Genomic DNA, 21,747 nt, shown 5'->3' with positions numbered 1-21,747 from the left:
TTAAAGCGATATGCAATATTTCTATGTTAAATTTTTTGTTGTGTTTCAACATCTAAGGGTTATTATTTTTTATGTTACACATTATTGTATCATCAATAGTTTCTCTTTAGTATTTACATATTTTCCATTATTTAGTGCATTTACTTTTGTAAAAGGATTTCAGTGGTAATGTTTTATATGCACTAAAATTGTGGTGAAGGTTATTTTTGTTAAGTGTAACTATGTATTGTATTTTCTTTGTTAAAGGGTTGTGACATCTGTGTGACACTAAGTGTTAATGAACTCCTCAACCATGGTGCAAGTTGAAAGTTTATTGGTTTTAAAGTTAAAATTAACTGTTGGCTTGAGGATAAGCCTGAAGTGTGGTGTATGAATATACAACACATATCTATCTTCTTGTAATTATATAGTATTTGTACTAGCTTTATTATTTGTTCTGTAGGTTTCACATAATACATGGTCCAGAATATAGTTACATTGATTTCATTCTAGTAACCTTTGTTATTCTCAAGAGGATACCTGTTCTGCCTGGGGAATTTATTGCTACAATACTGCATGTAGTGCAGGATCATCAACAGCAGTGTTCTTTAATGGATGCTCAGGTGATATCAAGAGATTACAGCCTCACCTAAGATGTAATGAGAACAACAGTTGCTTAGGTAGCTCTGGTCACTCTGGGTAAATGCAACATTTCTTGTGCACTAAGAAACATTGGATTTAGACAGTCTGGAACAGAATCTTGAAGGAGAAGCTGCTGAGAGAATCCAGTAAATGTGACAGTACCATATAAGGATAGGAAAGTACATGCACTATGTTTGTGTTTAGTGTTATAATAAAGATCAATAATTTTGAATTTCACTTTGTGTACAATTTCATTATCACATTTAACATCATGAACTATTGAAGCTTAATCCAGCTTTACCTGAATATACCACATAACACGTTTTCTAGAGAGTGGTATATCACTTTAACAAAAGTAAATACTGTTGTAATAAAACTTCTGTTCACTTCTCTCTCTCTCTCTCTCTACATGTTAACATACTGAATGCAAAATACAGTAAGAACTGATGTATTTAGAGAGCGACTATGGCTTGTCATGAACAAGAACAAGAAGCAATCATGACAAGAAAAATAATATGTCAAAACAACATAGCTTTCCAATGCTAAATATAATTAATTCAAAGTTATAACTTGTTAACTTAAAAATAATTATTGGTATCTATGTGATAATAAAATACTAAAATATATTTAAAAAGAAACACAATACAATGAAAAACTAACAAGTTTTGAATGAAATATTCAATAGGTTTGCTTTTTCTGCTGGTAAAGAGGTTTTTGATCTTAAAACAAATATATATTTAGGCTCATTAACAATGCACTCCTCTAACTTCCAAACATCTGAGATGGCCAAGACTGGTAACTGCAAGTACAATATTACTTTAAATTTAAAAAATTAAAATTAAATTCCAACTGATACTTCTGAATGGACAGCAGTGCTTTGAAAAGTAATTTTTTTCATTACATATTTTACTTTCATCATTTTTTAAGTTACTGTAATATGTTTCATGTACTTTGTAAAACAACTAAGTGATTTAAATTTTTAAATGTATATTTTGATTTGGAACTGTGATATTGGAAAAAACGCAATGGATTAAAGGGATATTTTGGAAGAGTAGGAGGCAGTATTTATCTAGAAGTGTACAACATAGGGCCAAGACTATGAGCAAGTTAAAAGATCAACAGAGAGGTCTTCATCAAATGTAACATGAAAGAAACATATTGGCAGTAATTAGCCCACTGAAATAGTCTATCCTTCATATGGGACAGAGGCACAGGCTATATTAGCTCAGGTATGACTTTAAAGTCTCATAACTAAACAAAAAAGAATCTTAGGAAGCTTGATGAGCCATAGTTTCCTCAGCAATCACTCAAAAAGAAACATGGATAAAGGGATTGTGAATTGGGCTGAGAATAAATGTCTGATCCAGTGTGAAACAAAACCCAATGCCCAAAGCATATAGGCAACTGTCAATAACACTAAGTAACAGGCAGACCTACGTATCAAGATGATCAACTAGAAAGCAGAAACCAGAAACAGGAAATTTACATAGATAATAAAAAAAAAAAACTTACCTAAATCTCATAAGCTCCAGGAAGACTGTAAAACAACCACAGAAAGCTATCAGAACCTGGAAACAGAGGAGAAGCAATATGGTGCAAATAGGATAACATAAAAGCAGTATGGAAGGTTCACATACCCACTTTATAATTAGCATCAAAGAGTAGCTGTGATAGACATTATAAGATGTCACAGTTGGTAAAAGAAAATGAAGATTCATGACTCAAATAATCAAATTTGACCAGTAAACCTTATATATAAACCAATTCAATGAAAGGTTAAAAATGGTTTCTTTCCTAAAATGCAGTATATGATAAATAGAACACTAAAAATACTCACAACAACACAAGTCAAATATAGAGCAGGGTTGTCCAACTTTTTACCTATGGAGAGCCATAACTTGTTACTTATAAAACTCACTGAAATAGCACTTTTCTATCAAAATGTACTTGGAAGTACAATTTGTTACTCCACAATCTTTAACATGTGATTCATAGTGAGTACAAAGGCTGAACAAACTCATATCTGACCTAGATTACTGACTAAAAATAAAAGTTGAAGATCACAGTCGGAAGCCAGGGCTTTTTTTTTGCCTGAGAATGGTTTGTAAATCGTGGTTATATGCAAGAACCAGCTTGCAAAAACAGAAATTACTTATTAATTTTTTCTAATGAAAAACTGCTTAAACACATTACACTTTGAATCAAATAGTAATATAATTAATTCCACAATAATCATTAAAGCAACTTCAGTAATGAAGTATTTACTACATAAACCTTTTGTGCTTTACTTCAATATCATCATTACAAAAAAGAAACATCTTTGACAAAGGCAATAAAAAAATCATCCAGATAAAATGGATGAAAAAAAATCCACACAGATAAAAATCTTAACCCTCAACTAGTAGAGTAAGGTCAGAATGACCAAAGGCGATTTTTTCAAGTTTATATTCCAATTCAGCTAGTGCTACTCTCTACCCAATATTTTCTGTATTCTATCCTCAATCAGTTCCTGAGTGTTGAGCAGAGCAGGTGTGTTGTTGCAGTTCTCTTTCTTACTGTTGTAATTGTTTGTTTGTCGTTTATGGGACATTTTGACCCCACCGTATTATAAAGATAATATTTTTGAAGTTTATTACACATGGGTCATTTTGACTCACCCTTTTGCTTATGATACAAATATTTTACCATACCAGTTGAGGGTTAGCCAACTAAAAATGTTAGGAATGGAACTGTGACAACCATGAAAACACCACTGAATGGAGCAACTATTCCCTGAGAAGAATACAGTTAGGAATAAATGATCTGTATAAAGATGCATAAAGTTTGGAACTTAACAAGCATAAATAATGACTAAATATCTTTGTGTCCCAGAACAAGAAAACATACAACTTTATTAACAAACTTCATCATAGCAACTTATGTTAAAAAACCACAGTATAACTTTACATGAACTCTGAGATGAAGCAGAAGGTTAAGATACACTTTGGCAAACTGTCAATAACAACCATCAGAGGAGACTAACAGTAAGAGAAAGCTCAGGAACAGAAAAGTAAGAGAGTCTTGAAGAAGAACTCTCCCAGAAGAATGAGAAACATCCATAGGAAGATAGAAGAACCAGTGTGAGAGAAATATTGAGCCTAAAGCCCTGTCTAATCATTACATGGGAGAATCTATAAAAGAAAATTATATTTCACTATTCTGTCTACTACAAATTCAGAAAGTGAATTCACTTTACAAAATGAGTTAAATAATGACAGCTAAAATCCCCAAAAGATTATCCCATGCATAATTCTTCCACACAATGCCCTTTAGCAGTATCTACTCATAACCCCCTCCACAAAATAAAGGCTTCAAAGAAATGAAAAACAAGATATTAAACAAATTTATTGTGACAGTTGAAACTTAGCAAGTCTGATTACCTTTTACACCTTCAAAAATATTATTGATAATACACTAAAAACAACCATGACATTGCAGACAGAACAAGCCAACCTCTATATAGCAATGGAAATTAATCTCTTACATTAAAACCAACTAAACTAACTACTAAAATATTAATTATAACCATAAGAAAGCATGACAAGACTGAATTGGAGAAAATGAAGTAAAAGATGGTATGCTTTGTGAACACAACACAGACACCAACAGAATCTCAAATAAATGAAATCAAAATGCGCTTCTCATCGTCGTGTTATCGTATATGAGATTGTATCTCCAGTCCAAAACCTGGTGGCATTGGGAATTTATCATCCAGTCCACAGTAGGAGGAGGGTAACCACCCAAACACCTGTGAGGACTTATGTGGTTCGTCTGGCTCCAAAAAACACCAGATCCAATGGGAATTGGCATCCAGTGGACAGTAGAAAAAAGAATGCCTCAGCTGGAGGGGCAAAGTGCAATATATATATATATTTATTTATTTATATATGGCAGAGTGCTACATCCATCATCTGGTGGCATCTGGAATTGAACATCAGGTCTGTGGTACGAAGAACCTCAAATGCCACAGATCATCAGAGATGGGGAGCTATCCCTGTATGCTTTACTCATGTTAGTCCATGAGTGTACGGTCCCTACTGTCAACCGAGTGGTATTGTGCACATTCAGGAAGACAGGCTTCAAGGTCAACCAGCCCAGAAGCTAGGATCTGATAAATGGCGAGGACTCCCATAATCCACTAGAAGAATGAAGGAAACAGTGCATTGGAGAGTCCCAAGAACCACAGCACCAGAGACAGTGCGACGGGTGACCTCAATACTCCATTTTGAAAAGCAGAGTGATCACGTTGACAGTATCAATCAACCAACACCAGGCAACCTCTGGAATTGTACATTGGGTCCACAGTAGGAAGAACCTCAAATGTCATGGATGATCAGAGAAGGGCAGCTATCCCTGTCTGCTTTACTCATGTTAGTCCATGAGTATACAGTCCAGGAAGAACATATCTATGAAGCAAAAAACCACAAGTTATACCTACTAGCAATCCTTTGGAACACCCCATCTCAACAGTGGGTGTAATATGACTGGTTATATGTTTTGACATTGTATTACGGAAGCGCAGAAAACACATGACGGAGTCAATCAATCAACACCTGGCGGCATCTGGAATTGTACATCAGGTCTGCGGTAGGAAAAGTATCAACATCAAGGCCATCTAATGTGGTATATGATCACAGGTCTTACAGTGCAGATTTAAAACTAAGTATACCCGGTCAGGCAACACTCGCCATAAAGTTGGATCCAAACATGCAAGAAAAGACCCTGCAAATAAAAGAAAATTAATGGAGTACTTACCATTCACAGAGAAACAAAGGAGCACAAAATGGTGACAGGTATGCACAGTGGTCCACATACCAGCACTGATGATGTATTCTAAGGGAAGATGGAAATGTGCAGCCATGGACAAGGTAAGGTGATAGATCGGATGGGGAAATACATGAAAAAGGCAACAATAATCAGGAGAAAGAGAGGAATATGCTAGGTGAATTAACTGTCAAATCCAACCCATAATGGGTAATGGAAGAAAGGTCACAAGAGAGGTTAGGATTCCATGGAATAAACAAATGGAATTTGGAAATCAGAGAAGGGAGCAATTCATGACATTTACTAGCAGAAAATCTTGACCAAGCAAAATAGGCATTTAGGATTGCATGAACATGGAATGTGGGAACAGATTCCTGATTAATGCCAGAGTGGGGCTGATGTGGCAGTGTCAGAGATAAAGGATGAGGGCAATGCCAAAAGCTGTAATCAAATTCTGGATACCCAGAATATGACATGCCAAAAAATTGATGTGATGGCTGTGGGCCCCAATACAGAATATCCAATGTTTGAAAACAGAAGTCTATCAACTGAGTGCCCCAAAATCAATATGGTTCTACTATGTCTTGCATGTAAATCATTATGCAACAACCCCCCAGAATAGGAGTGACACACCCTCCTGACACGTGACTCACTCTGATTCTACCAAACTATCACTTCGAGATTAGGCAGAAAAGAAAAGTACCAGTTTTAAGTGGGGAAGAAGAGTGGGAAGTGTGAAAAGAGGTAAGTACTTATCAGAAATATATTTTCAGTATAGGAAAATAACTTCCAATACATTACCTCCTCTCACATGCATAGCTGGAATTCCACATGGAGTAGGCAAAGGGACCAGTGCGAAGGATAAAAATAAGTATCCTTTGAAAGCGTCCAAAGAACATCCATGAAGTGTGACCCCTTGGGAGAGAAACATATGTGGAAGACTGCATCACTTCAGTACTAGGTATACTCTGCACCCTGTATAGAAATAGGTGTTGCATATACAAGCAGAAAGTGGAAGGAGCACAACCAAAGAGGGAGAGACAACCGATTGGTTTGGAATTCAAATCACAGTATATTGGAAGCTCAATTCCCTACAAGAAAGAGTGCAGAAGAATCATCTAGAGACAGGAATGTGGAGAAACCTAAAATGGAAGTGCTCCAAGGTGTAAAGTGGCTAGGGCACAGCAGACTAAACGTGGTCAGTCAACTTCAGTCCAAACCCAAGCAGTATTGGGAATAGAACCTCTGACCCATGATAGGAGGAGGATCCACAGTGTCTTCTTTACCTCAAGTTAAGTTGAACAGAAGGATATACTGTGCAAACTTATCTATGAAATGGGCACATGCACAAATGTACACCCAACCACACATCTGGGAACCCAACATCTGAATAATGGGAGTAAGAGATGTACCCATATAGTATGTTACATCAAACTCAATCAGACTGGCACCCCCCTGTGCAACATCAGCCTTAGGCAGTGAAAACACTCTGAAGTGGAGCACAAAATGAAAAACCATCACCTGATCACATCATCCTCCAGATAAGACTGTAAAGAAGCCTCCAGGTCCCACTGCATGGAAGTGGATTGCCTCAAGAAATATATAGCAACCTCACCCTCCGGATAGAACCACACAGAAGCTGGATGCAAAATCCAGGACTCACCACATAGAGGTGGAGATCCAAAGGCAAATTGAGTGAGGAAGAGGTAACACAATCAACACATGTGCGAGGACTTGTGTTGATTGGTCCAGCTGCAATCCAAAAACACTCACTGGGAACCAACATCCAGGTGATGGTAGGATGAGGGATTCCAATCAAATATGTGAACTGCAATATGATGGATCTATTCCGAAGCAACGTCATTCTCCAGGTAGGACTGCACAAAGGCTGGAGTGTAATAACAGCCTCTGGGTCACAGTGCAAGGAAATAGACTGCATCTTTAAAATATAAGTAACCTCACCCTCTGGATAGAACTGCACAGAAGTTGCACACACAATCAACCTCTGGGACCCACCCTAGAGGTGGAGCATATTGATTTGGAGACGTGCAACATCATTCCCGGATAGGACTGTACAGAAGTTGGAACACAATGTCACCCTCTGGGTCCCACCACATGGAAGTGGATGGCATCTAGAAAATATAAGCAACCTCACTCTCTGGATAGAACTGCACAGAAACTGGGATCAACATCAACCTCCAGGACCCAATGCACAGAGGTGGAGCTCATGACTGGAGGATCACCAACAGAACACCACCGTCCTACTCTCTACTGAATGGTAGCAAACACATTCAGGAGGACTCCTACAAGGTCCACCACCCCAGTGGCTCAGAACTGGAAAGTGGCAAGGACTCCCATACTCCACTAGAAGAACAAGGGGGGGATGATATGTGGTGGATTGTCTAGAGGAAAGCCAACACCGGAGACAGTGCTACTGGTTACCATGAAGACCTATACTGAAAAGCAGACTGCCCCTGATTTATTCAATCAAAGGGATAGGCAGCTATCCCATTCTGCTTTACCCATGTAAGTCCATGGGTTAGTATTGTCTGGAACAGACATTAATGAAGCAAATATATTGTGAGGAAGAACCTATTAGCGATCTTGTGGAACACCTCATCTCAAAAGTATGCATTATTGGCTATGGGTATGTTGTGTTTTATTATTTCATCTTTGCCATACAGGCAGATTTGAGATATAGGAAGCATACCTGGACAGGCAATGCTCACCACTGAGTGGGATTCGAATCCTAAATGGGACAAGACCTTGGAGAGAAAAATATATATAGAAAAGATAACTTACCCAGTCACAGCCACACTGAAGTTTGAAGGATGGCAACAGGAGGAAGTCAGTATCGCAATGAGGAAGAAAAAACTACTGAATACAGATAGTAGGAAATGAATGATGAGGAGTAGATGAGATGCCTGACTGAAGAGTTTTCTCCAATGGATGATGGAGGTGAGACTCCAGGAAAAAAGGAAGGTGCCCGATCTTAAGCAAAGACACCTGAAGCAGAATTTGAGAAAAATAAGACTGGGAGGAATAGATCAATCAAATCAGTTGACGATCCTAAATTGCAATGACAGAAAAAAAAAGGTTACATACAGATGAACAGTGCCAGGGAATGCTGATGGACCAACACTCCCCAACCTTGAAGAGAAGCTTCTGTGATTCAATGCAATTCCAGACAAGGTGGAGGAAGTGGTACTCCCTTCGTTATGCTGTCCTTGTTCAATCACCAATGCAGTCTGTAAGGGAAGGAGCAAGGGTAATTTGGGGGTCCAAAGGATCCCAAGCAAGATTCCATGGGCTGTGCAGAGACCTCTGAAGAAAACCCAAAAGAATAGGGGCTTCCATAGAAGTACAAGTCCTCAAAAGCAACAGAACATTTTGTGCAGAAACTGAGAAAGCAGTAAATGCATGGAGAACTGAAAATACTAGTGAACAGAGAAGACGTGGAGAAAGATGAGCCCAAATGATGGGGGGGGGAGTTGTTGAAAAATACACCCAAGTGGATAAGATAGTGGGAAGGCAAAAGGAAAATTCATAAAGTGTAGAATCCAACCAGTACAAGCTGTTATTGTCAGTAGTAGATGTGTGTAGTGAGATGACTCCAGTTCAGAATAAGCTAACAGGAACCAGTCATGTAGTGGTGTAAATACAACCCTAGAGCATGCAGAAGTTCAGCAAAACCCATGACAGCCCAATAAAATACAGGTGATGCTGAAGCGAGCCCAAAAGACCAGGCACAAAATTGATATACAACTCCATACCAAAGACAGTATCTGGACTGATGAAAAGTATGAATATGGAGATAGGCATTCAAGACATTTACCTTTATCACCCATAGTGAATAACCACCACAGGGAAACAAAATCAGCCAAATGTGCCCCCAACAGACAGGAAACCACTTGAAAGTCACTAGAACTGATGAAAACAATGAGCCTGACTGAGACATACGGTGAAATTTCAAACTCTGAGTTGTAGAAACTGGTAAAGGATGGGAGGTTGCAGGATGAGAAACACTTAAAGGAGAGGTCATGGAATCAGAATGAGAAAAACGAGTAACTAAAGACTAAAGGGTTAAATGTGGACTCACTTGATTCCAAAGACTCTGAAAAATCTCCACAAACAAACCAATGGAGAAAAGTGGCTATCTGGAAGTCATGAAGATAAGGGGAAGGTAGATGAACCTGTGAAAAGACAGCATCCTTCCCAATACCATTCTAACAGCAACAAAACCATATGTGAAGGGATAGGGCTGAAGAGAACAATAGCGCCATGGAGGAGGCAATGTATATCACCCGAAAAATCTTATGGGGATTGTTGGAGTGCCTCAGAAAGGAGGTGTATGTTGGACATGTACTGCAGGAAAACTGTAAGGGTAAGATGAAGGTGGAAAAAATGGACGTGAGAAAAATGGATAGGATTACAAGGGGCAGCAAAGAAATAAATCAAGTATATCATACTTTGTAAAAAAAAAAAGAAATGAACATGTGAAAAAGAGCACATTTGAAGAATTTAGGGAGTCACACGAGTCAGGAGGGTGTGTCATTTCATATTGGTGGAGGATTGTCGCATGATCATTTACATGCAAGATGCAGTTGAACCACGTTGAGTGTGGGGTACGTGGGAGTTCAAGGTTTGTAGCATATGAAAATATATTTTTGCATATAGATGGCAGCACTGAATGAGAATAGCTGTACACGTGAGAAGAGGTAATGTACCTTACCGGAAAACAGACTTACAATGATAGAACATTGAAGTAGTAACTTACTATCTAGATACACAGTAATGTCTTTTGATATTTATAGAATTCCAAATATATAATAATATTTACAGTGTTTTTGATAATCTTGTAGCATCCAAAATCTTCACCTGCCTTCTTGTATAGTGTGCGAGTTCAATAAAAAATATAAAAATGAGAAAGGTGACAGAAATTCATTCATCTCAAGAAGGTCATCCCTTCACTAATCAAACTAACAAATCTATGCTGAACATAGCCCTCAACATCTATATACCTAACAAACAAAAGTAGAAAACTTAAAAGTAAAAGCATACACCTCATTATCATACAAGCTATTCCACTCTTAACTTGGAAGTAAATGTGCAGAAGAACAAGTCTGTAGATGGGTTTCCAAAGCCTGTACTTTTTCCCAATTTCCAACCTTATTCTACCACTCAATCTGACATACACACAGACAAGTTATCAAAATCCCCAACAATTATAAACATGTGAATTCACACCTAGTTCTTATATGCTCCAGAAAAAAAAAGTCTTTAAGCCCTCTTTGCAACTGAAATATACCAGATATCATTCTAGTAGCCTTAGAAATAAGTTATATAAATATTCTTGTTCCTAATTAATCCTCTATACATGAGTATGTTCAGGCCAGAACAGAGAGGGGGCCAGTTGGCATGGGCCTACGATTTTGAGGGGGCCTACTACGTTTTAATAAATCGTTTTAGTTCTTCTGTTACTTGAAAGTACATCATGTACACTACATGTACATGTATATACCCATAAATAAATCATATGTATTTAGTACTGATTACAAAAATACATAATGAGCAGTTTCAAATGGGGCCTACCTTTCCCATCTGGCCTGGGCCTATTACCAGCTTTGCACAGGCCTGAATATGTTAAAATGCACATTTCCCAACCTTTTTACAGAATTACATTCAAAGTTTAATTAAACTACTTTGGTATCAAAGTAAATCCATAAGCATAGGTGATAAATCAATTTTATTATGGTATTAGTTATAATTTCTTAATTTCAAAAGGAAACATGTTAATGAATTCTTAATCTTCACACTTGAGTATCACAGACAATTCTTTGCTCCAAATTGCACATTTTAAAATTTCTTTCTACCTCTATATTATTTTCTGAGTATCTGAGTACTTACACACTGATACGTCAGACATTCCTGAACTAAGAAAAATAAGAAAAAAACTTTAGAGCGCAAGCAAGCATGCCTCATGAGGCAGCATATTGTAATTTGACTAAGTGTGCTGGTAACTTAATGCTGTGGTTACATAAGGCTTCCCTGCTGCAATAATTCACTTTGGTGCTAATCTTAGTGGCAGTTAGGCAGCAAATCTAAATGACTGGGACATTTGAATTGTATTAGACTTAGCTATAAAAATAAATAGTGTGTAATTGTCTGTAACAATATGCAGTCATTCTAGAAATAAAAAAGTGTAATTTAGATTTCTTTTTCACTTACTACAAGGTTGGTCAAATGGGCCGAGCCTGTATACAATGTTGGGTAGTTCAAGTAACAAATAAAATTAAACTTTTAATGACAAAAACTTTTAACATTCACTTAGGAGGTTCTAGAATTTATACAAATAAAATCTTAAAACTTTAAGATGAAAAAAGTATTTTTAGTCTTTACATGAAAATCATCTCACACTTAGACTAATCACAGTTTGACTCAGACTCTGACTCCATAAATTCTGAGATAAATCTTCATTAACAGTACCTAATTCAAAATTTCATTTTTCTGTACAAGACTTGCAATATTTACTAAAAGCTTGCCAAATTTCATGAAGATACACTTACTACATTAAAAATTATAGTATGCATAGTTTCATGATTACATGGTGGTTGTGAAGTTCATCAAAATGACCAAGCCCATATAGAGTTTAAAAAAATTCTACAAATAGAATCTTTTTACCAAAGTCAAATACTCAACCAAAGATAGACATTTATTAATAATCATACTTATATCTAAATTTTCAGATCACAAAGTCATCATAACAATTCTTAATATGCAAGTTAATTTTCCTTGCTTTAGCTCATTCAGTACAACTGTGTAGATTCTTCATAGTTGAAGAAAAAGTATCCACAGAATCAGTCGTTCCAGTATCTCAATGCCATTATCAAGTACAGAAATAGCTTTCCAAGTAGCTTAGGATCTCTCAATTTTTAACAAAATAGAGGGAAAAACAAATCCTTCAGGGAATTTAATGTCTGTTTAAAGTTATTTTCCTTAAATTCTATCTTGTCTCTTTGCAGAAAATAAAAAAAAATCTGAGTTACCTTGGTTCCCAACAAAGTTAATTAAAACCTACCACAGACTGGTTATAATACTTTTAATAAAGTAACTTGCATGAACTGAAATTTTTGAGAACCACCAACATTATATCCAACAAGCTTATATAAAAAGGAACAGTACATTTTTACACAATTGCTTAAACAATGCAACAACTTCTATCTCATGCACTGTAAAAAAATGTAGCTACTAGTATGAACAAATCCAAAAAATCCTCAGCAAATGTTCAAATTCCATAAATTTTCTAAGAAAATGCACTACTTTACACATCTTCTACTTGAACAATTTCAGTTCTTGCTCCTAAATTCAGTTTTGTTTTCTAATTACTTTTGTATTCATATACATTTTTATATTCTCTTTATCTTACAAAGTTTGTTCTCAGATTTGTTTTGAATTTTTCATTTTAAATGTTCAATATTTCCTTACAAATCATCAAATTCTTTTCCTCTCTTTATAATTTGTTTTATACACACCCATTTTATCTTATTCCCTTCTTACTTTAGACAAGAAATTAATGTCACTCTTCAAACATTCCTTTTCATAAACAATGTAAATACTTCATGTTGTCAGCCTGCTACTATAAATACTCATAATGTCACTGAAGATCTATTAATTTTCACACATTCCTAATTTACCCCTGAAGAAGGGAAGTCTAGCTTCTGAAAGAAATGTGGTATCTAGCATCTTTAACTGTTAAATGCCTATTAACTATCATCATTTGTTTTCTATCACTGAGTCAAATTTTATTACCTTTTAACTTTCCACCAATTTCATACACATTTTAACTTACCAATTAAATGTTTTGAGGTACCTTATCAAAATACTTTCTGAGAGTTAAGATAAAAACTACCATCAGAATCTATATTCCAAGCAAAGCAGATATTTTTAGAAAGAAAAACAAACTTGTAAACTTAGTGAGGCAGAAAACCCCCTTTTTATGCAAGTTAATTCACTTGTTAAATGTTAGCTTTAAAAATAATTTTTTAAATGAGCTTAAAAATCAAATTAATGGTCCAATAATTTCTTGTGTCATCCCTCAATCCCCTTTTTCTATTTTTTAAACGATAACATTAGAAAGCTTCCAACCATCAAATATACAACACTTTCCTGAAATGGCCAGAAATTTTCAAATTGTTTTCTTATTCCTATGATCCTAAGTCAGAGTATAACAAACAGCAATTTCCCTAAAACCTCGAGAATCATCATGCTTTTCCCATGTCCATGAGACATCAGAACATTTAGCTATTGCTTACCAAACTTGATAGACCTAACTAAGCTTGCCTCATGTCTTGTCATAGAAGAAACGTTTTTGTAGCTTTCACACAGATATGACATAAAATGAAAAAATTTTCAGAAGTGAAAAGAACATCTAAGAAAACTACAAAAAATGTCAAAATCTGTGCTTTTTTCTTAAGTGTTGTCTCACGTTAGAATCCTTTGCTTAGCTCTATCAGAATTCCAGGTAGTCAATATCTCAAGAATCAACAAATTATTGCTCAGATATTTTATTTACTCTATATTGATGTAGATAGACTAGTATATCTTCTATAAAACTAATTCTAGCCATTGGCTTTATCTATTTTCAAAGATGAGATTCATTAGTAATTGTTCAGACCACCAAAGACTGTAATAACAAAACCACTGATTGAGAAGAAAAATTACAGAAAAAAGAAGATATGAATCATTATTTTCTTTTTTTTTTCAGTGATTTGGTATGGTGTGGAAAATTCTAAAAAATTTACAAATGTGTTGTTTTTTAGAGTTTTTAATAGTAAGTATTTTAAATGACTCTGTAATAACCAACTTTTGAAGTGAAAATAGTAGCTACTTGTCTTTTTTTGTTTACCTTTATTGATGTCAATATTGCTATATGTATTAAATCAATTAATACATATGGCTGTATTCTGACTTGTGGTTTATTAGTTTTAACATCACTGACATTTCACTTGGCATGCATATAAAATATTGTGGCAAAATCCCCAATGGATGTTTTCAAAAGTTTCAGGTATGGTCAAGATATTCCCCAATTCTTTTACCAACAAAAAAATTACCATTAGAAGTTCATTTACACACAAAATAACCTTCATATAACTGTAATTTGTGATTCAATACAAATACTTATTCACAGTATTTTAAACAATCCACTTTCTTCAGTTATCTTGAAATATATACTTTGATAGAATCTTTGAAATATGATGGTACTATATTATGTGGATCCAACAATACTCTGATAATTCCAACACACTTAAATTAGCAGTCAGTGAACACTTATTAACAACACTAATTACAAGGAAATGAGTTATGGTTTTCTCAGTGTTACAATTAGCTTGATAAACATCACCAAATCAGTTTCAATGAGTATAAGTGGGCATCAGGTTGTTGTTGTTCATTGTCTACTGTCAAAATACCTTGAAGAGTTAGGCCTAACATTCAACAGCAGCAGCTCAAGGGAACGTGTGCCATATTCTGAACATTCACATAACTCTTAAAAATGAGAACATAATTACTAAAAATACAATAAAACCATCAAGTCTTTTTAACTCACATGAAAACTATCATTATCATAAGAAAACAGCATAAAACAGGAGTTTAGAAAAGGGTTAATGAATGCTTGTTGATGGAGATTAGGAGTTAAGATATCCTTGGTTATTGATATGTCAAAAGGTCTCTTGATGTCCCATAGCTTATAACTTAAAATGTACAACCACAATACTAATGTGTAAGCTTTTGAAGTTTAAGCCTAGATACAGAATTGTTCTTTGGAAAAAAAAAAAACTCCTTCAGAGCTCAAAATTTGTAAAATTGATAATATGATGAGTTTGTTTAAATTCTTCTAAAGAATTTTTGGATAAGTATCTGGATTTGAAAGGCTACATTTTGTTTGGGCGATTAAAGGGTTAACTTTGATGGACTGAATACCTTTAGTCACTATGCTCATTCTTATATTTTTATTTGCCCTTATGACCATGCATTACGATATGCAGAAAATACTTATTTTGAAAGATTATCATGTTTGCGACAACATTATATTTTAGGAAAATGTGAATCTACACTAGAAATAACAGAGAATTATTTCAAATCTTCACTATGACACCAAAAAGTCTTACATAATTGTTCAAACTATACCTTGAGATTATGTACACTAAAGTACAACACATAATAAAACATACTTATTTCCATTAAGACCACTGCAAGAATACATCATATTACACTTTAACATGGCTGCTAAATAGGGCCCCACATTAAATTATACAACAGAAAAAAATGAGCTACTGTCCACCACCTTAAGATAAAATTATAATGCACATCACAACTACTCACACTGAAACCTTAATGACCAGACACATTATGATTCATTTAATTAAAAAAAAAAAAGATAGCATACTTTTTCAAAGCCTTAGAGGGATCCATTTTCTAATAATCAAATATTGAAGTATTATCAAATTTCTGGAAATACTATCATTTTTTTTACTAGTGCGGAAATAGAAACAGTTCCTATCAAGAAACATTAACTTCTTTCAAACAATTTTTCATGGTTCTAAGTACTCTGATACATGGAGAAATGAAAACCAAACTCATATAGATAACAGATGAACAAAGTCCAATACATGTTCTCACATTTATCAACAGCCTTTTTTTTTGTAAACAGGTGTGATGTCTATCTGTAAAGTACACTTAGTAATTAGAGGACAGTCCATGCAGTTACACCTACCATTGATATAGCATTTCTAAAATCATTAAGCTTCTACAGATTTACCCAGGTGCGTGTAAATATTAATATATAGATCTTGTCTTACAATACTGCCAGCTAATTTCATAGGTCTCATATCAGTTTCAAAATACACCAGAGGCCCAAGTAAAACAATGTGATTAAGCATATGAACTGTTTCTTAATTAACTTTTTCTTTCCAAGTTTTAGATTACAGTTCATGGATATAATACCATTCATTAATAATTATGAAACTTGTTAAAAGTATGATTATAATTTGATCGTGATGTTTTCAAATGTAACTATGTTCCTACTGCAGTGCTACTAACTACATTTATCATTACAACAACAATGTCCAACATAACTGAGATTTACTAATTAGAATAAGTCTAAAATAACAATAATGTGAGTTACATAACATCTACATAGTACCAGAAACACTGTAAAAAATGCAAAACAAAAAAAAATGTTGCCCTGAAACATGGTAAAATTGCTCTGTACTTCAAAGAAACAATACAGTTTTCCACTGTGGAAAGTGTTAACATTTATATCACAATATAGCTAAATCAGTATAACAAAAACTGTGCTGTAGATAAGACATATTCATAGTTTACAAATATAATTATAATGTTGAAATATAAAAGCTAATGCTAATAATACAAAACACATTGATTATACATAGAGATTTAAGACTGTCCATTAATACTAATATCAGAATTGCACTTAATAAAAGCAAGAAATACATTTAAAAAAAACAACTGTTTATGATTATAAGAATCATAAGTTCACTAACAAGAGAAGACAATTTTGATCCATTATATAAAACCAAAGCAGTCTATAAGTACAACTTTTAACAATGTTATTTTTTAATAGAAAATCAGCAAGGTTTTTTTCTATAACTAATTCCGAGGCTTGTATAATTCACAAGTCTACAACAGTTATCAAAGGATATTGTCAACGTAATGATCATCCAATGCATAAAGTTTTATTTGTTCTTTATCAGTCACATATCATACAAACCTTATCCGGTGATAATTGGTTTCGCTAGCAATATAACTTTTAATGTATGTGAAATTAGTTTGTAATAAACAGAGTAATTTTTAAATAAAATTAAGTAAAAGTATATGTTTATGTTAATATAGTTTATACTTGTAAGTTCCTTAATTTGTTAAATAATCTTATTTGTAGCATTACTAGGTTCTTCATTAATTTCAATCATTATCAAATCATGAACTAGAACAAAAGAAATGTATAAAAAAAGATATAATGTATTTGAAATAATACAATCAAAAAAAGATTATCAGTCAACAATGTACGATTTAGAAAACCAGAAAGACAAACTTAGGCAAGAGATGATGACAAAAACTGAATATAAACAGCAAAACTTTGTACTTTGAACAACTGTGAAATCAAAGTTATCCTTACTCGCAACAACTGCTGATTCTCCCTCGGCAACGTCCACTGGTAATTCGTTCTTTAACCTTTTTTCCTAAAGACAGAATGTTATGGGTACTTGCCATCACAACACGTCATGCCATCATGTCAAAAAGGACAGCATTCTCTGCAGAAACGTTTAAACACAGAAAAAAATGACTTAAACTATATCTTGATTAGAATTATAGATATTGTTTTCTAACTAAAATAGAAAATTACAAGATTTTAAGTTAATAAATTCCCACACAAAAAAGCCTTGATAACCCATGAGAATCTTTCATTCATTATTCACTTCTACTTAGTCATTGGCTTCTTTTTCATATAAACATTATTCTTGTTTTTTAATGTGGCTTAAAAAATAACAAAATACTATAGATTTCATCAAATATAACACTTTAGGCAATGACAAAAAAAGATGCTTATAAAGCATTCTTTCAAAACAACTAATATTTATTGCTACCATTAACTCAGATTACAGAGAACTGAATTATCTGTAAAACTATTATATCGACTTCTCCACAGCCTAGGCCAACAAAGGAAGGTAAAAAAAAATCACTTTTTTAAAGAATATATTTTCACCATTTTTCAATGATTCAAATTTAAAAATAAAACTCTGAGTAACCAGTTTTTTGGGGGGGGGGTTTCAACTTTTAAGTCAAAATCTTGTAATAATATAAGTTCATAAGGTGACAAAACAATAGTGAGGTTGAAATACGATGACTTTCTAAATTAGAAATTCAAAAGTGAGTTGTAATATTACAACTAATAATATTCTACTTGTTCTACTACTAGTAGTAATTGTTCTATCTCCAATATTTTTACTTTTAGTTAAGACTAAATTTATAAAACAATTACCTCTTTCACTATAAAAATCACAATATTCTTGTGTTGAGCATTACAAATGATTATTTTATAAGTATTGTTCATACACTTTTAAGACACTGTAAAAAGACTTGTCCATCAGTTACTATTCGCAGCAGTCTTTAGGCTTAGTAATTTCGCGGCATAGCCTAGCTTACCGGTGTGATAGGACAGCTAGTCACTATGACGCCAACACTTAAAGCACTTAAGCCTTTCAATCAGCTGTTTAAGAGTTGTTGTTTACCATTGACTCGTTCTTTGGGTGAGGTTATTTTGTTTTAATAAAATCCAAAAATGGCCAAGAGAAGGTGAATTCTACATGACAGCCTAGTATTTTGTTGCAATATACTTTAGACGTTATAAAAACATACCTAAAAGACCCTTACCATGTCAAATTCATTTCTTCTTCATAACACTTAACTGCCATGGCCACATGGTGTGATGACGTCATATTATTCGATTGGGCGCTCAGAGGTTTAAAGACAAGACACTTCCACGAGCGCAGTTCATGGGTTTCACTGTAAAAGTGTAAGGTCGATCTCAACACAAACGATCTATTATAACTTCAGTGTAACACTATCCAATATTTATACGTAATAACGTGAAATAAAAATTGTCTCATGTTATTTTAATTGTGTTCTCTACATTATTAGAATACTTTAAAAAAAGAAGCTGGTTGCATTGTTTAACTGAAATGAAATTCAAAAAAAGTTAATGTCTTACGAAAACTTCATGTAATTTTAAATAAACTATGTATTTTTTCAATGCTCATATTGTTTTCTTACTCCTAAAATAAGAAAATGTGGTGAACATGTGTAAATGATACATAGTGCATATCATATATCTAAATCTCAGTTATATATGTAATTCAGAAATGTCGGGCCAAACCAGATTCTCTTTTTGTTCTGTTTTTCTCTCGAGTAACTAAGTTGGAGGTAGAAATATGAAAAAAACACGAACAATGCCTTAATACATATTATGGAAAAGATAATCACGAAGTAAAATTAACATATTTCCCCCAACCATATTGTAGAAAAGCATAAGTATCTCAAAATATTTGTTTGTTTTTGGTAAGCACAAAACTGCACAATGGGTTATCAGAACCTGATTTTTTAGCGGTATAAGCTGTCAGCTCTAAAATGCTCTTCCTGTCTACAGTAAGCAGACTATACTTTTATCGGTATCGAGAAAATACAAGCTGAATTTTCAAATGTAGAAAAAGGAAGAAACGAAGATGGTAAATATCGCTGGGATTTTCCAGAGTAATATATTATGTTTGCCATTTAAATTAAAGCTCATAGTACAATATATCAAGCTAATTCATTCGCATACGATTCATAGGGAGTTTTTTTCAACGTGTTTGATTAAAATAACGTTCATTTTAGTTTATGAATTGTGATATGCCGTGAAATGCTCTGTTATTTTACCTGATCTTTATAAACTTTACATTGAGGCTTTTAACTATACTAAACTTTAAATGTTTTGCTGAATATTTAGTAAATAATGTTGCTTGTAATAGTTCGTAATTAAAAACTAGTGCCTGTTTCGTGAATGACATGTTCTAACATGATCGAAAAATTAAGAACAACCAGCAATTGTATAAATCAATAAATACGACAGAGCAGCGTTACCACTTTTTATGTGTTTATTATCTCTGAACTGGGTTAGACTGTAAAACAATATTAATACCGGATTTCAGCCCTGAATAAAATCAGCTAGCAAGCATACAGGGCACCTCACTCATAACATTGGTCTTCATCTCTTACCACGACCCTCAGTGGGACAGCGGTATGTCCGCAGACTTACAACGCTAGAAACCGGGTTTCGGTACCCGTGGTGGACAGAGCACAGATAGCCCATCGTGTAACTTTGTGCTTAACTTCAAACAAACAAACAATCTCTTACCACATTATACTCAGACGACAAAGTTATCAAAAATGATGTCAGTTTGCTTATTATTCCAAACATTTAGCTTATACATTCAGAAAGAAATTATAAATCATTTAAATTAAATTTCTCCGTCGTGCATTCAAAGGAGTTTAATAGGCTCGGCCTTCGTATATGATTCAACGCCATTACACTGTCAGTAATGCAGGTAGTTGATTCAAAAGTTGACTAAATTATTTTATTTTATTGCAATCTCTTTATTTATTTGTTTCTCTATATTATCATATTTGTCTTTTTATATTATTTTATGATTTTTGTAACAAAAATAAAAAGTAATTTTTATACTTGTTGTATTCAACTTTTAAAGTTATTGTACTAACTCAAAGTGATTTTTCAGACTAAGAATGAATGAAAAAAATTTTAATTTGGATAATTTATTCTTTCTATCTATCTACCGTGTTAAAACTATGAATGAATATAAACAAGATTTCAAATATTTGTTTTTAACTAGTTTAACATGAAAATATTATTCATATGATTTTATATCTATTCATATAATTATTTCCTAAGTTTATTGACACCAAATAAGAGTTAGTGTATTATTAAGGTTTGTCTTGATGTGTTTCGGATATTCTCGCAAAGCCAAACATGGACTGTCTGCGCTAGTTTTTCATAATTTTGAAACGATAGACTGAAGACAGTTAGTCAACACATCCATCACCCGTTAACTCTTGGGTTACTGTAATCAAACAGTGGGATTTGAAAGTTACTCTTACAATGCACCCACCGCTCCAAAGTACGGAGTCTTTAAACAGCAAGAATGGTCCATAAAATAATTTATGACGTTTGTAAATGTGCTAGATCCGAAAATGACAGTTAAAAAGGCTTAGAATTCTGAACATTTTTTCTAATATATATATATATATATATATACATAGGCTTTTACGTAGGAGGAATAAAATGTCGAAAAACGATGTTACAAAAAACAGGTATTAATGACTCGAGACAAGTGTTCACATGATTCAGTTTGGAAACGAGTTTGTAAATTTTTCGTATTATGAAGCACGCCTGATGTAATTCGCTGAAGGCAAGGGTAGCAAGAAGGGAGTGAAAACTGGAATATTTAACAAACAGGAACAATGTTAAAGTAAAACACGTTATACGTTGTTGCTCCAATAAGAAGTTAAGCACGCAAAAACAAAACAAAAACAAACATAAAGTATTGTTGCGTCAGCGAGTCACATGACTACTGTGACGCCACGTTTCTAGAACTATCCTGTACTTTGGCGAATGCTCTTGTATTTACTAGATATAGGGTAGTCGGGTATATAAAAGAGGGTGACAACGTGACGGGGTAATGTAATGTGTGTGTA

At 34.0% G+C, this 21,747-nt stretch overlaps 1 pseudogene; it reads right to left on the bottom strand.

Annotated features, from left to right (window-relative positions):
• LOC106470436 overlaps positions 1–17,661 on the bottom strand; it is a 70,017-nt pseudogene extending 52,356 nt beyond the window's left edge.
• Positions 17,662–21,747: the final 4,086 nt, after the last annotated feature.

Source organism: Limulus polyphemus, unplaced genomic scaffold, assembly GCF_000517525.1.
Source record: "Limulus polyphemus unplaced genomic scaffold, Limulus_polyphemus-2.1.2 Scaffold4002, whole genome shotgun sequence".
Lineage (NCBI taxonomy): Eukaryota > Metazoa > Arthropoda > Merostomata > Xiphosura > Limulidae > Limulus > Limulus polyphemus.
Note: the sequence above shows the minus strand (reverse complement) of the source record. Positions and strands in the feature narration are given on the sequence as shown.